We start from the raw sequence: 14,507 nt of genomic DNA, 5'->3' as shown, positions 1-14,507 counted from the left end.
TTTAGTTTGATTGCTTGTTTGGTCTTCTGTTGAGTTTGGCTTTTGGTGACTTGTGACAGGGTCTTACTCTGTAGCCCAGAAAAGTCCAGAACTTGCAAGAATCTTCCAGCCCAGCTTCCTAAGAACTAGAATTACAGGCATGGGTCACCTTGCACAACTCTCATTTCAGGGACAGGCTGAGTTCTGTTGATATTTTATTTTTAAACAGCCTTTTACGGACAACAGACAAACAGAAATACAGAGTTGCAGAACTTTTTCCTGGAAGCCTGAATCAGCTCCAGAATGCTGGCAAGCCATTCGGATCTCCACTGGGGGATTCGGATGCTGAGCTGGGTGATGTCATGCCCCGGCCGATTCTGAGAAGTTTGCACGGTTCTTCTGCTGAACACACAGCTCTTCTGTCTATCGGAGTCTTTTCCCATGGCTGTCTTTCTCACTTCCCTCTCCTGTGATTCACACTTTAAGGCATCAGGGCCATGGTATTCTTATACGTAAATCTGACCCTGATCGTGGGTGAGGGAGGGACATTCAGGAATATTTGGGGAATTCTGTCATTTTAGAGGCTGATAAGAGACTCAAGATTTACTTTATACAACAAAAATCAAGACTTTTGACAGTCTGAGATTTCACATACCGCATACTGCCTTCTTTCCTATCACAGAACAAGCTAAAGAAATCTTGTCAGAATTTAAGTTTTTCTCTAGCTTCTTGGGGTAGGGACACACACACACACACCATTAGGTCATCCAAAACCACTTCCATTTTCTACTGAAGATTTCTTGATATCTAAGATATCTGATTTGATGTCTAATCAGAAAATGTCATTTAATCTTCTATAATAGGGAAAATCCGTATTTAAATGTGCTCTGTCACGTCAGTGAGTCACAAGGATACCAAAGGACAAGGTTCTTTTACAAGCATCAAGGTCACCACCAGAGCAGTCAGCCCTTGGTCCCCATCCTGGGTCACAGCAGCCAATAAGGAAACAACCTTGCAAGAAACTTTGGTGTGTACACTTTTTGTATTTACTGTGCCTTATAACTATATGATGTTGATGACCAGACTTCTGAAGCTCAACTAATACAATAAGGATGTTATTTTTATATTTTCAGGATGTAGACGTTTTTAACTACTGGGAGACTTTATGAAACAGAAAGTGATTCCCAAGGTACCCCTGTAGTGATGTTTTTGGTTGATTTAAAAAACACAGAAACCTAATCGGCCATCAGTGGGAATAGAGGCTCCTTGGTCTTCCAAACTCNATATGACCTAGCACAAGGCAAGGCCTGGGCCAAGTAGTGGGAGTGGGTGGGTAGGGGAACAGAGGTGGGGGGAGGGGTATGGGAAACTTTCGGGATAGCATTTGAAATGTAAATAAAGAAAATAATAATAAAAAAAAATAAAAAACACAGAAGGGTGATGGGGACATGCCTTTGTTTTAATTCCAGGTGTGAGATATGGGGCTGCTTCAGATTGTCCACAGCAGCGGACTATGATTGGTCTCATGCTGTAACAAGAGCATGGTATTTCTAGCTCAAGATATTTTATGTTTGGAATTCTGGGGACTCTTAAGAGGGCATAAATGCCAGGGCCCTGAGACGGGTGCAGTAGCAGCTGCTGCCACCACTCCTGCTGACACTGCTGCTGCTGCGTGGAGATACCCTGGTGACAAAGATTGGACTTGCCCCAAGGAACTCAACGCCCCTCATCAGCAGGAAGTAGCCTAATGACATTGATGTTCCCTTTCTCTCTAACCTCCTTTATCTCCTACCTAGTTTGGGGGGGGGGGTGGAAGGGATTGGGGTGGAGAAAACTGGTAGGAAAAAGAACCCAGTAGAGCAGTCACAAGTCCAGTTATTACCCATCCAGGCCCCAGTCCCTTCTTATAACTGATGAAAGGCTTAGAAAACCCAACTCTGGAAAACTAATTGACACGTCATCTTGAGTAGTTTTTTAAGGAACTTAAAATTGTTCTCTTATGCTTACTATGGTCTTCCAAGAACGGTGTAAAAGAAACCACATAGAATACCATTATTCAGGGAAAGAGGAATGATGGTTGGAGTGGAAATAGATGGTCATGATTTTGAATTTCCAGGAAGAGGGGAGCTTCAAGGAAGTCCAGGTGGGAAACAAGAAGTGACAGGAAGAACCATCTGGAAGAGGAACAGCACACACTGCACAGAGCTGTCCAAACTTGAATCTGACAGCGGCTGCATTCCACCATAGTACAGCTATTGATAACACACGCCTGAGTTAGAGCCTCCACACACACCTCCTGAGGGACATGAGTGCTGCTGGTCATGAGCAGACCCCTGCCCTCTGCTCTGCCCCCCTACAGCTTCAGTCATGAATTCAGTTTCAACCTGGGGTGTGTAGCTCCTCCCCCATGCGTTCGCCCTCTCCCAACCTCTTATGGAAAACTCTGAGACTTTGACACCGGCATGAGAGATTACCACGTGACCCGTCTAGTCTTCCAGGGTACCTTTAAGACCTTTTATTGCCTTTCACCTGTTTCACAACTCTATCAGTTCTTAGAACTGATAATAATTAATGTTACTCCGCTCTGAAGAAATAAATTAATTGAACCCTTTAAAATGCTATTGATTAGGGGGCCCCGATTCTGCCCTGTGGCTTAGAGGTGACCGATATGGAAGCAACTACTGCCAGATAATTAGATAAGACATGTTTTTACTAAATTCCTTACAAAACATAGTAAATTTACCTAGCCTCGAAGCTTCGAGTCTATCTTGGCCCAACCACCGTGGGCGCCACGGGGACAGACTAGAGAGACCTGAGTCACATACTTTGGGAGGACACACAACAGGGCCCTCTGGGCCATGGGTGAGGATACAGCCTCAGGCACCCTCACACCCCTAACCACACCCCCCACGCACCCACCCCCTGCTGCAGGGCTGAGTTGCCACTCAAGCTGTGAGCCTGATCTGCGCCCTGTGAGTCTCCTACATCTGCAAGGGAAATTCACCGCAGACTCAGAGCTATGGAAATCCACCCTTCTAACTGGAGAAGTCAAAACTAGACATTGGTTTCGATGGGCTACAGTCCAGGTGATCTCTCTTAGGGGTTCCAGGGTGCATCTACGCCCTGCCTAGTCCCTCTTCAGGAGGTCCAAATCAGTTAACTTAAGCTCTTTCTTTCATCTGCAACCCCAAGAGCGCAATCCCCCACCCTCTCTGATGCTGAGCCTCCTACCTCCTTCTGACTAAACCCATTGGCAACAGTGGACCCCAGATCATCTGCAGAGGTCCGCCCCTCAGGGTTGTTAACTTGATCCCGGCTGCTGCATTGTCTCTTTTTCTATGTGATGTGATATTCTCAAGTTCTGGGAAAAGTCTTTGGGGGAACAGTGTCCTACCAATCACAGTTGAACCAGACCAGAGAGTTCTAAGTTTGGATGTAGAACGAGTGTCTCGTTCTGCACTCAAGAGTCTATGTGACGGGATGGCTGGCCCTCTCTGTGGTAGTATGAAAGAAAATGCATGGTCCTGAGGAAGGTATTTAGGTCATTGCCCGTACTGCCCTCAAAAGAGACTAATAGCTCTCCTGGGACACTAGTTGGTCTCAAAAGTGCAGTGGGCATAAAGAACATGCCTAGCCCCTCCCTGCATGCTGGTTTCTTATCTTCCTCATGACTTCTGCCTCTCCCTTGTGATTCTACCATGTCATTCACCATGTGACATAGCCAAGGGACCCCACCGGCCAAGCATCACGCCCCGGAGCATCCTGAGGGAAAAACTTACCATTTTTCTCTATACCTTATAAAACTACAATTGTTTAGTTGGCTTTAAGTGCTACCAACTATGCGTCTGTTTACAAAATGGTCATGTATTGCCGCCGTGTGTCCGCTTCTCCCTCAGGGTAGCCAGGCACACTGTACACTGCACAGAGCAGGGCAGGAGGGAGGAAAGCTTACCTGCGCACTGGTGAGTGCCCTGCAGGGTCTCTGCGGGTCCCAGGAGCAGCTTCAGACAGATGGTTTGTTTATTAGTAGGGAGAAGGAAGAATTTATGCCCCTGGGGAGGTGGCCAGCATCTCTGGGGCAAGGTTTGTGTGGCTTTGCAACATTGGCCAAGGCATGAGTGTTGGTAGATGCTTTATCTACATACTCCGGGGCTGTAGGTTGTGGGGGTGGGACCTTATTAGGTCAAACACACCGAGAGAAGCCTGATAACTGTCAGGTTAAAATTCTTACCTGGGTCGATGGTCGGGGACCCAACTTTAAGTTTCCAGGTTGGGTTGAGGAGGTAACCAACTCCTGTTACCCGAGGTATCCGGGGTTGAAGCTCCCTCGACTCTTCCTCCGTAACCCTGGGCCATTAAGGTCCCACAGTATGTCAGCGTTAACACTGCCTGTGGGTATGTGTATCTTTAACGGTCTTTTGACTGATAAACAATTCTGTAAGTCATGAAATTTACAAGAGCTTCTCAAGAATTTCTTAAATGGAGTCATCGATGTGAACTCATTAAATATTTTTATGGTTTTGTATTGCATTATGACTCTACTTTTTATTTAAAAAATGATCCTCTAACACTCTATATTCTCCTTAAACGGAGATGTAATTTTTAAATGTCAGGATAAGAAACACTGGTCACATGCTTTTCTATAAAAACCATGGAATCTGCATTATCAAAATCATCTTTGTCTGAACCGCAAATTATAGTATTCCAGTCTTGCACTGTCTGTGTGTTTATTTAAAAAAAAAAAAAACGAATCTTGGTAGGAAGAATGCTTTGTGGCATTTTTTTCCTTTTTTAAAAATTATTATTATTTTCTTTATTTACATTTCAAATGCTATCCCAAAAGTTCCCTATACCCCACCCCTGCCCCTGCTCCCCTACCCACCCACTCCCACTACTTGGCCCTGGCCTTTCCCTGTGCTGGGTCATATAAAGTTTGCAAGACCAAGGGGCCTCTCTTCCCAATGATGGCCGATTAGGCCATCTTCTGCTACATACGCAGCTAGAGACTCGAGCTCAGGGGTTACTGGTCAGTTCATATTGTTGTTCCACCTACAGGGTTGCAGCCCCCTTCAGGTCCTTGGGTACTTTCTCTAGCTCCTCCATTGGGGGCCCTGTGTTCCATCCAATAGCTGACTGTGAGCATCCACTTCTGTGTTTGCCAGGCACTGGCATAGCCTCACAGGAGGCCACTTTATCAGGGTGCTTTGTGGCATTTTTATTTGACATGATCTCTTCTCCCCAGAACTACTGGCTCACTGTTTACTTTGTTGCTGTGATAAACAACAACAACCAAAAGCAATTTTAGGAGAAAGGGGGCTTATTTCAGGTTACAAATTGCAGCTCATCACCAAGAAAAGCTAGGGCAGGAATCTAGAGGCAGGAACTGAAACAGAGTCCACAGAGGAACACTTGCTTACTGGCTTCCTTCCTGTGGCTGTCTTAGCTACCTTTCTTGTACATCCCAGAGCTACATACGTAAGGATGGTGACACCCACAGTGGGCAGGATCCTCCTATATCAATTAGCAAGCAAGAAGATGTCCCTGCAGACATTTCCATGGGGCAATCTGGCAAATGAGGCTTCTTCACAGGGGACTCTAGTTTGTGTCAAGTTGGTTAACCAACATCAAAACAGCTATGGGAGCAGACAGTCAACAGCCACTGGGGAGGAAAGAGTGGATTTGGAACTTTCTGAAAGTCCCATCATGGATAAAAATTTACCTATGCAGCTACTTGTTGAAAATCTCCAATTTCAGGGCTTGTCTTTATTTTGATAACTCAGAACATTTTTCTTTGCCAAATGGTTCCATACTTGGAATTAAAAAAAAAAAAATCAATGGCTTCAGTGGCAAGCCAGGTTCAGTGGCTTCTAGTTCAACTACCACAGATGCTGATGTGGGAACAAATGGAGAAGAAGCTAGGTAATGTGTCAAGACCTGTCTCCAATGGACAAATAACCAATCAAGCACCAGTGACAGGTAATTAATGTGGCATCTGACCCAGACAGTGCTGCTGCTTGGAACAGTAGGAAGCTGGCCTGTGCGCATATGGACTCACAACAGTCATAACTCCAGTTCTAGGGGATCCAGCCCCTCCTCTGACTTCTTCAGGAGACACACACACAGCAAATACATACACCAGGCAAAACACTCATACTCACAAAATACATGAATAAAATAAAAGTATCAAATACAAATAAATACAATAAATCAAATAAAAAATTTAAGTCAGTTGATTGGATTAATAAAAAATTGAACTACTGGAAGGGGAATCAATGAATTTGAAAATAGTTCAATTGAGATTATTGTGCATCAGAAAGAACAAAATAGGAAAGCCAGGAAGGCCTCAGAGACCTATACCTTATGACAGTTCCAGAAAAGAGAAGATGAATTTTAATGATGATGATGGTGGTGGTGGTAATCATGATGATGGTGACAATGATGATGATGATGGAAAATAAGCCAAGTCAAGTATGGTGGCAGATACCTATAGTTTCAAAACTTAGGAATTGAGGGGCGGGGTGAGCAATTTTAGTTTGAGGCCTTCCTCTGCTATATAAAAGATGTTGTCTCAAAAAGGATCAAACATTTTGAAGAAGATAGTGGTCCTTTTTTTTTTCCCAAATATGGTGAAATACACTAACCTACACATCTAAGAATCTCAATAGATTAGAATAAGCACGAAGAGATTTTCAGTGAGATGCATTGAAATCAGAGTTCTGGAAGACAGTCTTAAAGGCGTGAAAGGGAAGTGACTCATCACATGTATAACCTCTCAATACTGCTAACAGGTTCCGGCTAGAGAAACGGCTGGGCAGTTGAGAACACGGACTGCTTTTCCAGAGGACCTGAGTTCGGTTCCCAGCACCCAGGTCAAGCAGTTCACAACAGCACGTAACTCCAGCTCCAGGAGGTCTGCTGCCCTCTTCTGGCCCAGAGCAGTATTGCACTCACACGTAGCCATATACAGACATATACACAATAATTTAAGTAAATAAACATTTAAAATGAAGACTGATGCATGATTTCTTCTCAGGAACCACTGGTGTTTGAAGGAGGCGAGATGATATAGTCAAAATGCTATAAGAACAAACTATCAACTAGAACGGCTTTACCTGGTTCACCCCGAGACTGACCCTTCCCCTTGTTGTTTGCTTTCCCTATTTCCTTATCCCTAGGAGAGAGACGATTCAGTCAGGAAGCACTCCGCTTCACCAGAGCAATCATTGTGCCAAGCATCATCTCTTCCAGAAGCCCTTCTGTTGGCTAAAAGAACACTTCACACCATTCTCAGACCCTCGCAGGGTAGTAATAAACATGTCCTTGAAAATCGAACTGGAAAACTTCGTGTATCTTCCTCACAGAGACAACACCCTGTGCAGACCCCAAGCACTTGGGCACAAGCCCATGATTAAGTAGGCTGGTGTGCTGGTCAGGTTTTATTGTCAACTTGACCCAGCGCACTGTCACCTGAGAGGAGGGAACCTCATTTGAAAACTTGCTCCAATCGGATTCGCCTGTGGAATGGGAGGCGGGGCAATTTTGTGATTGCTCATTGGTATAGACGGGCTCAGCCCATTTAGGTGCTATGAGCAGGTGGACCTGAGCTGTGTAAGTCAGCTGACTGAGGAGGCAGCCTGAGCTGTGTAAGTCAGCTGACTGAGGAGGCAGCCCAATAAGCAGCATCTCTCCATGGTTTCTGCCTTACTTCCTGGAAAATGTAAGCCAACTGAATTCTTTCCTTGCTTAAATGTTTTTTGTTTTTGTTTTTGTTTTTGTTTTTGTTGGGGGAGGGGGTGGTCATAATGTTTATCACAGCAACAGAGGACGAACTGAACTAGGAGACAACCGTAAACGGCGCATACACAGAAGACAGAAATGGTGTACCCATTTCCGAGCAACCAGCCTGTGAGAAGAACCAGTCTTGTCTTACTCAGCCAGGGAGTTTTCCAGTCTGTCCTTAACTCTGTTGTTTCTGTTTTTAAACAAATGGATACCTACAGAAAAGCTATGGGAGTGTAGACAAAATACTTAGCTCCTGTGACCCAGAGCTAGAAAGTGCCACCCCAGCCCAAGAGGAAGGATGGAACAGGGGCTTTCCTGAGGTGTGGCAACACCAAATGACTCACACCACTTCCTTGTTCTAGCCCTTTCCAAGCCTAGGGTGGAGAAAGCTCAGACGGGCTGGGGAAGCGCTCTTGTTTAAAGGGTGGCCTCCCTCCGTGTGGTGAAAGCCTTTTGCTTTCTTCTTGCATCCATGTCAGGCAAGGAACTAAAACTGCAGAGCAAGATAGTGAGAGTGTGTAACTGTCACAGATTTAGTGCCCAGACAATGCCTCCTCAAGATTCGCAATATTTGCGCTAGGTGCTTCCAACTAAAGGATGTTAGAAGTTGTCTGTGTAGCCTCAGAACCAAAATGCCTCTGACCTCTCACCTCACCTTCCCACTTCTTCCCTGAAGCAAATCACAAAAACAAGAAGTCCTCTGTCCCATGATGGGTGGTGCAAACCAGAATCCATTTGCATCAGGGCAAGGCACAGAGCTCAGTAGAGCATGGTAGCTGCACCCACTCTCTCTGTAGGAGCTAGACATAAAGAAAAGCTCTAGCCCACCAGATAAGGCCTCTACTCCAGAAGGGGCCTGCCATGTGCCCCCATAGGAAGGGGTACCACACAGGAGCCAAGGATTCCAATAGGCAGGTCTTGACGAGTCTCCATACTTGGCACGTTACCCTTAGGTCACACACTTTTCCTATACCAGTCCATTCTCCATTGAATACACACACACACATGCACGTACACACACACACACACACACACACACACACACACACACACACAGCAGTCTTTCCTCAGTCTAAAACACATACTTAATAAACTTCATGTGCCAGCCTTTTATTTTGCCTTTGTTACAGGAATGCCACCCATGACCCTTAAGACCTCCAATCTTGTTTTTTCACCCAGCAGGTACAGAAGCTATCTCTGAGATAGGCTCAGCACATTCTAAAACTAGTTACCCATTGTGTATACAATTATATAAAAAAGAATCAAGTTCAACAAATTCTTCTTTGTGTAGCCAAGAACTAAATGAACTTCAAAGCTCAAGAAGCAGACAAGGAGGGCAGACAACAGGACAGAGAGAGGGAGTGTAAAAAGAAGGCTATCCTCAATTAGCTCTGCAACCTAGTAAACGCAGGAGCCACCTTCTGTCCCAAGCAAGGCTTTATTTGTAGTCTGAGCCCATGACATCCTGTGATTTTTCTCTCTCAACAGCTAGAAGACACAAAGTCTGTCTAGAAGCGAAGTGGGAAAGTGTCCTGAGGATCCCTCTGTTCAGGAGGAGAGGGACAGCGGAGCTTCTTATACCCCATGGGGCTTTTAGATCATAAGAGATTAAGCATCAGCAATTACGCAAATCCATCCATAATTCAAAAAAGAATTCAAGCTGTTGAGGAAACCAGAGCCAAAACAGAACGGCTCTTTTACTGCATGGAGCCATGTTCACTCAGTAAAATTTGGTTCCTTAAAAGCTCTTTATTGAGGCCTCAGAGCTGACCCTGTGCCAAGCTCTCCATACACAAATCCTGCCAGGAGAGAGCTGGTCTGCCAGGAGTGCTGACACACCTGCGAGCACAGGGGAGACCACCACTTCTGCTTAAATACCTGGTCCAAGAGAGAGCCTCCGATCCCCAGAGCCCTCAGGACACAGGAACCAAGGAGCAGCCTGGGACTGAATTCTTCTGGTTTCTGTCTGTGCCCCGGAGCTGACCCTGTACCGCAGCTCTCCATACCCAAATTCCACCCGGCAACAGTTGGTCTCCTAGGAGTGCTGACACACAGGCTTGCAGGAGGTATAAGCCACAGTCAGAGACAGTAAGACCAGCTAACACCAGACATAAACAGATTTTGAGAGGCAAGGGCAAGAACATAAGTAACAGAAACCAAGGCTACTTGGCATCATCAGAAACTAGTTCTCCCACCACAGTGAGCCCTGGATACCCCCAACATACCAGAAAGTCAAGACTCTGATTTAAAATCACATGTCATGATGATAGAGAGCTTTAAGAAGGACATAAGCAACTCCCTTAAAGAAATACAGGAAAACACAGGTAAACAGCTTGAAGCCCTTAAAGAGGAAACACCAAAATCCCTTAAAGAATTACAGGAAAACACAACTAAACAGGTGAAGGAATTGAACAAAACCATCCAGGATCTAAAATTGGAAATGAAAACAATAAAGAAATCACAGAATGAGACAACCCTGGAGATAGAAAACCTAGGAAAGAGATCAGGAGTCATTGATGCATCACCAGTGGAATACAAGAGATAGAAGAGAGAATCTCAGGGGCAGAAGATACCATAGAAAACATCGACACATCAGTCAAAGAAAATGCAAACTGCAAAAAGCTCCTAACCCAAAATATCCAGGAAATCCAAGACATAATGAGAAGACCAAACCTAAGGATAGTAGGTATAGAAGAGAGCAAAGATTCCAAACTTAAAGGGCCAGTAAATATCTTCAACAAAATCATAGAAGAAAACTTCCCTAACCTAAAGAAAGAGATGCCCATGAACATACAAGAAGCCTTAGAACTCCAAATAGACTGGACCAGAAAAGAAATTCTTCCTATCACATAATAGTCAAACACCAAATGCACAAAAATAAAAAATATTAAAAGCAGTAAGGGGGAAAGGTAAGGAACACATAAAGGCAAAAACACCAGACTTCTCACCAGAGACTATGAAAGCTAGCAGATTCAGGGCAGATGTCATACAGACCCTAAGAGAACACAAATGTCAGCCCAGACTACTATACCCAACAAAACTCTCAATTACCATAGATGGAGAAACCAAGATATCCCATGACAAAACCAAATTTATACAATATCTCCTCACAAATCCAGCCCTACAAAGGATAATAGATGAAAAATACCAACACAAGGAGAGAAACTATACCCTAGAAAAAGCAAGAAACTAATTATGTTTCAACAAACGCAAAAGAAGATAGCCACACAAACATAATACTATCTCTAACAACAAAAATAATAGGAAACAACAATCACTATTCCTTAATATCTTCTAACATCAATGGACTCAATTCCCCAATAAAAAGACATAGACTAACAGACTGGAGACTCCACAGAACCAAATAACACAATCAAAAAATGGGGAACAGAGCTAAACAGAGAATTCTCAACTGAGGAAACTAGAGTGGCTGAGAAACACTTAGAGAAATGTTCAACATCCGTAGTCATCAAGGAAATGCATATCAAAATGATCCATATCTTCTGGCATATGTCCAGAAGATGCTCCAACATGTAATAAGGACATAAGCTCCACTATGTTCATAGCAACCTTATTTATAATAGCCAGAAGCTGGAAACAACCCAGATGCCCCTCAACAGAGGAATGGATACAGAAAATGTGGTACCTTTACACAATGGAGTACTACTCAGCTATTAAAAGCAATGACTTCATGAAATTCATAGGCAAATGGATTGTTTTAGAAAATATCATCCTGAGTAAGGTAACCCAGTTACAAAAGAACACACATGGTATGTACTCACTGATAAGTGGTGTCTTAGTCAGGGTTTCTATTCCTGAACAAACATCATGACCAAGAAGCAAGTTGGGGAGGAAAGGGTTTATTCAGCTTACATTTCCACATTGCTGTTCATCACTGAAAGAAGTCAGGACTGGAACTCAAGCAGGTCAGGGAACAGGAGCTGATGCAGAGGCCATGGAGGGATGTTCTTTACTGGCTTGCTTCCCCTGGCTTGATCAGCTTGCTTTCTTATAGAACCCAAGACTACCAGCCCAGGGCTGGTTCCACCCACAAGGGGCCTTTCCTCCTTGATCACTAATTGAGAAAATGCCTTATAGCTGAATCTCATGTAGGCATTTCCTCAACTGAAGCTCCTTTCTCTGTGATAACTCCAGCTATGTCAAGTTGACACAAAACTAGCCAGGACAAGTGGATATTAGGCAATGAGCATGGGATATCCACAATATAACTCATGGACCACATGAAGCTCAAGAGGAAGGAAGACCAAAGAGTGGGCGCTTCAATTCCCACTTAGAAGGGGGAACAATATAATCAAGGGAAGTAGAGAGTGGGAGGGATTTGGGAGGAAGAGAGGAGGCAGAGGGGGAAAAGAGGGACAGGATCAGTGTATGGGGAAAGATGGAGGAGATGTACAGAGGGTCAGGAAATTAAACATAGGTGTGTAGCAATGGGGAATAAGAACTGGAGGTAGCAACCAGAAAGGCCCAGATGCCAGGAAAGCAAGAGACTCCCAGGACCCCATGGGGATGGCATTACCTGAAATACCCTACAAAGGGGAGGGAGAACCTGTCATGACCATATTCAGAGGTTAGGTATGGCATCCTGGATGAGGGATGGGGCCACACACCCATCTCCAAAACAGAATTGCTCCACTCTAAAGGAAATACAGGAACAAAGAGTGGAACAGAGACTGAGGGAAAGGCCATCCAGAACTTGCACCACCTGGGGATCCATCCCACATGCAGACACCAAACTCAGACAGTATTTCGGATGCCAAGAAGTGCTTGCTGCAGGACCCTGATACAGCTGTCTCCTGAGAGGCTCTGCCAGAGCCTGACAATACAGATTCGAAGTCTCGAAGCCAACCATTGAACTGTGCACAAGGACCCCAATGGAGGAGTCAGGGAAGGACTGAAGGAGCTGAAGAGGCCTTATCTGGCATCAATGTGAGGGGAGGCCCTTGGTCCTGTGAAGGCTTGATGTCCCCAGTGTAGAGAAATGCTAGGACATGGAGATGGGAGTGAGTGGGTGGGTGGTGGAGCACCTTCATAGAAGCATGGTAAGAGGGGATGGGATGGGGGGTTGCAGAGGGGAAAGTGGGTAAGAGGATAAAATTTAAAATGTAAACAAATAAAATATCCATTTTTTTTTTAAAAAAAAAAGCTCTTTATTAAGTGCTTGCTTTGGCAGCACATATACTAAAATTCAAACAATACAGAGAAGATTAGCATGACCCCTGTGTAAGAATAACACACAAATTCCTGAAGTATTCCATATTTTTAGGGACACAGCAGGCAGGCTCCAGATAGAGACACAACACCAAAGATAACCCAGATGGTAAGTGACAAGTGCAAGAACATAAGCAACAGAAGCCAATGTATTTTGGCATCATCAGAACCTAGTCCTCCCACCACAGCAAGCCCTGGACACCCCAACACACCAGAAAAGCAAGATTCTGACCTACAATCACATGAAGACAATAGAGACCTTTAAGGAGGATACAATTAACTCACTTAAAGAAATACAGGAAAAAATAGGACAACATATAGAAGTCCTTAAAGAGGAAACAAATCCCTTAAAGAAATACAAGAAAATACAAACAGGTGAAGGAATTGAACAAAGCCTTTCAAGACTTGAAAATGGAATAGAAACAATAAAGAAATCACAAATGGAGGCAACCCTGAAGATAGAAAACCTAGAAAAGAGACCAGGAGCTACAGATGCAAGCACCACCATCAGAATACAAAAGATAGTAGAGAGAATCTCAGACATAGAAGATACCATACAGGAGGATACTGACACAATGGTCAAAGAAAATACAAAGTGTAAAAAGCTCCTAACACAAAACATCCAGGAATTCCAGGACACAATAAAAAGACCAAACCTAAGAATAATAGGAGTATAATAGAGCGAAGATTTCTACCTCAAAGGGACAGAAAACATCTTCAACAGAATATAGAAGAAAACTTCCCCAAACTAAAGAAAGAAACTAAAGAAATATAAACATACAAGAAGCCTACAGAATACCCAAATAGATTGGAACAGAAAAGAAAATCCTCCAGTTACATAATAATCAAAACACTAAATGCACAGAACAAAGAAAGAATATTAAAAGTGGTGAGGGGAAGAGACCAAATAACATATAAAGGCAGACCTACCAGAATTGCACCACACTTCTCACACCAGAAGATCCTGGACAGATGTCATGCAAACCCTAAGAGAACACAAATGCCAGCCCAGGCTACTATACCCAGCAAAACTCTCAATCATCATAGATGAAGAAACTAAGATAATCCATGACAAAATCAAATTTAAACAATATCTAACTACCGATCTAGCCCTACAAAGGATTCTAGAAGGAAAATTCCAATGCAAGGAGGATATCTACACCAAAGAATACATAAGAAACTAATGATCTCACAACAAACCCAAAGAAGAGAATCACACACATATAATATCACCTCCAACAACAAAAATAACAGGAACCAACAATCACAGGTCTTTAATGTCTCTCAACATCAATGGACTCAATTCACTAATGAAACACTAACAGCCAGGATATGCAAGCAGGATCCGGCATTTTGCTGCATACAAGAAACACACTTCAGTAACAAAGACAGACACTACCTTAGAGTAAAAGTCTAGAACAAAGTTTTTCCAAGCAAATGGTCCCAAGAAACAAGCTGGAATAGCCATTCTAGTATCCAATAAAATAGACTTTACCAAAAGTTATCAAAAGGGATGG

The 14,507-nt window shown here is 43.8% G+C and overlaps 1 non-coding gene across 1 annotated transcript; it reads left to right on the top strand.

Moving 5' to 3' along the window:
* Positions 1 to 12,936: 12,936 nt before the first annotated feature.
* Positions 12,937 to 13,043, top strand: LOC115065175. The gene has a single exon (XR_003844965.1). It is a non-coding gene; the product is annotated as a U6 spliceosomal RNA (small nuclear RNA).
* The last annotated feature ends 1,464 nt before the right edge of the window (positions 13,044 to 14,507 follow it).

Source organism: Mus pahari, chromosome 12, assembly GCF_900095145.1.
Source record: "Mus pahari chromosome 12, PAHARI_EIJ_v1.1, whole genome shotgun sequence".
NCBI classification, from domain to species: domain Eukaryota; kingdom Metazoa; phylum Chordata; class Mammalia; order Rodentia; family Muridae; genus Mus; species Mus pahari.
Note: the sequence above shows the minus strand (reverse complement) of the source record. Positions and strands in the feature narration are given on the sequence as shown.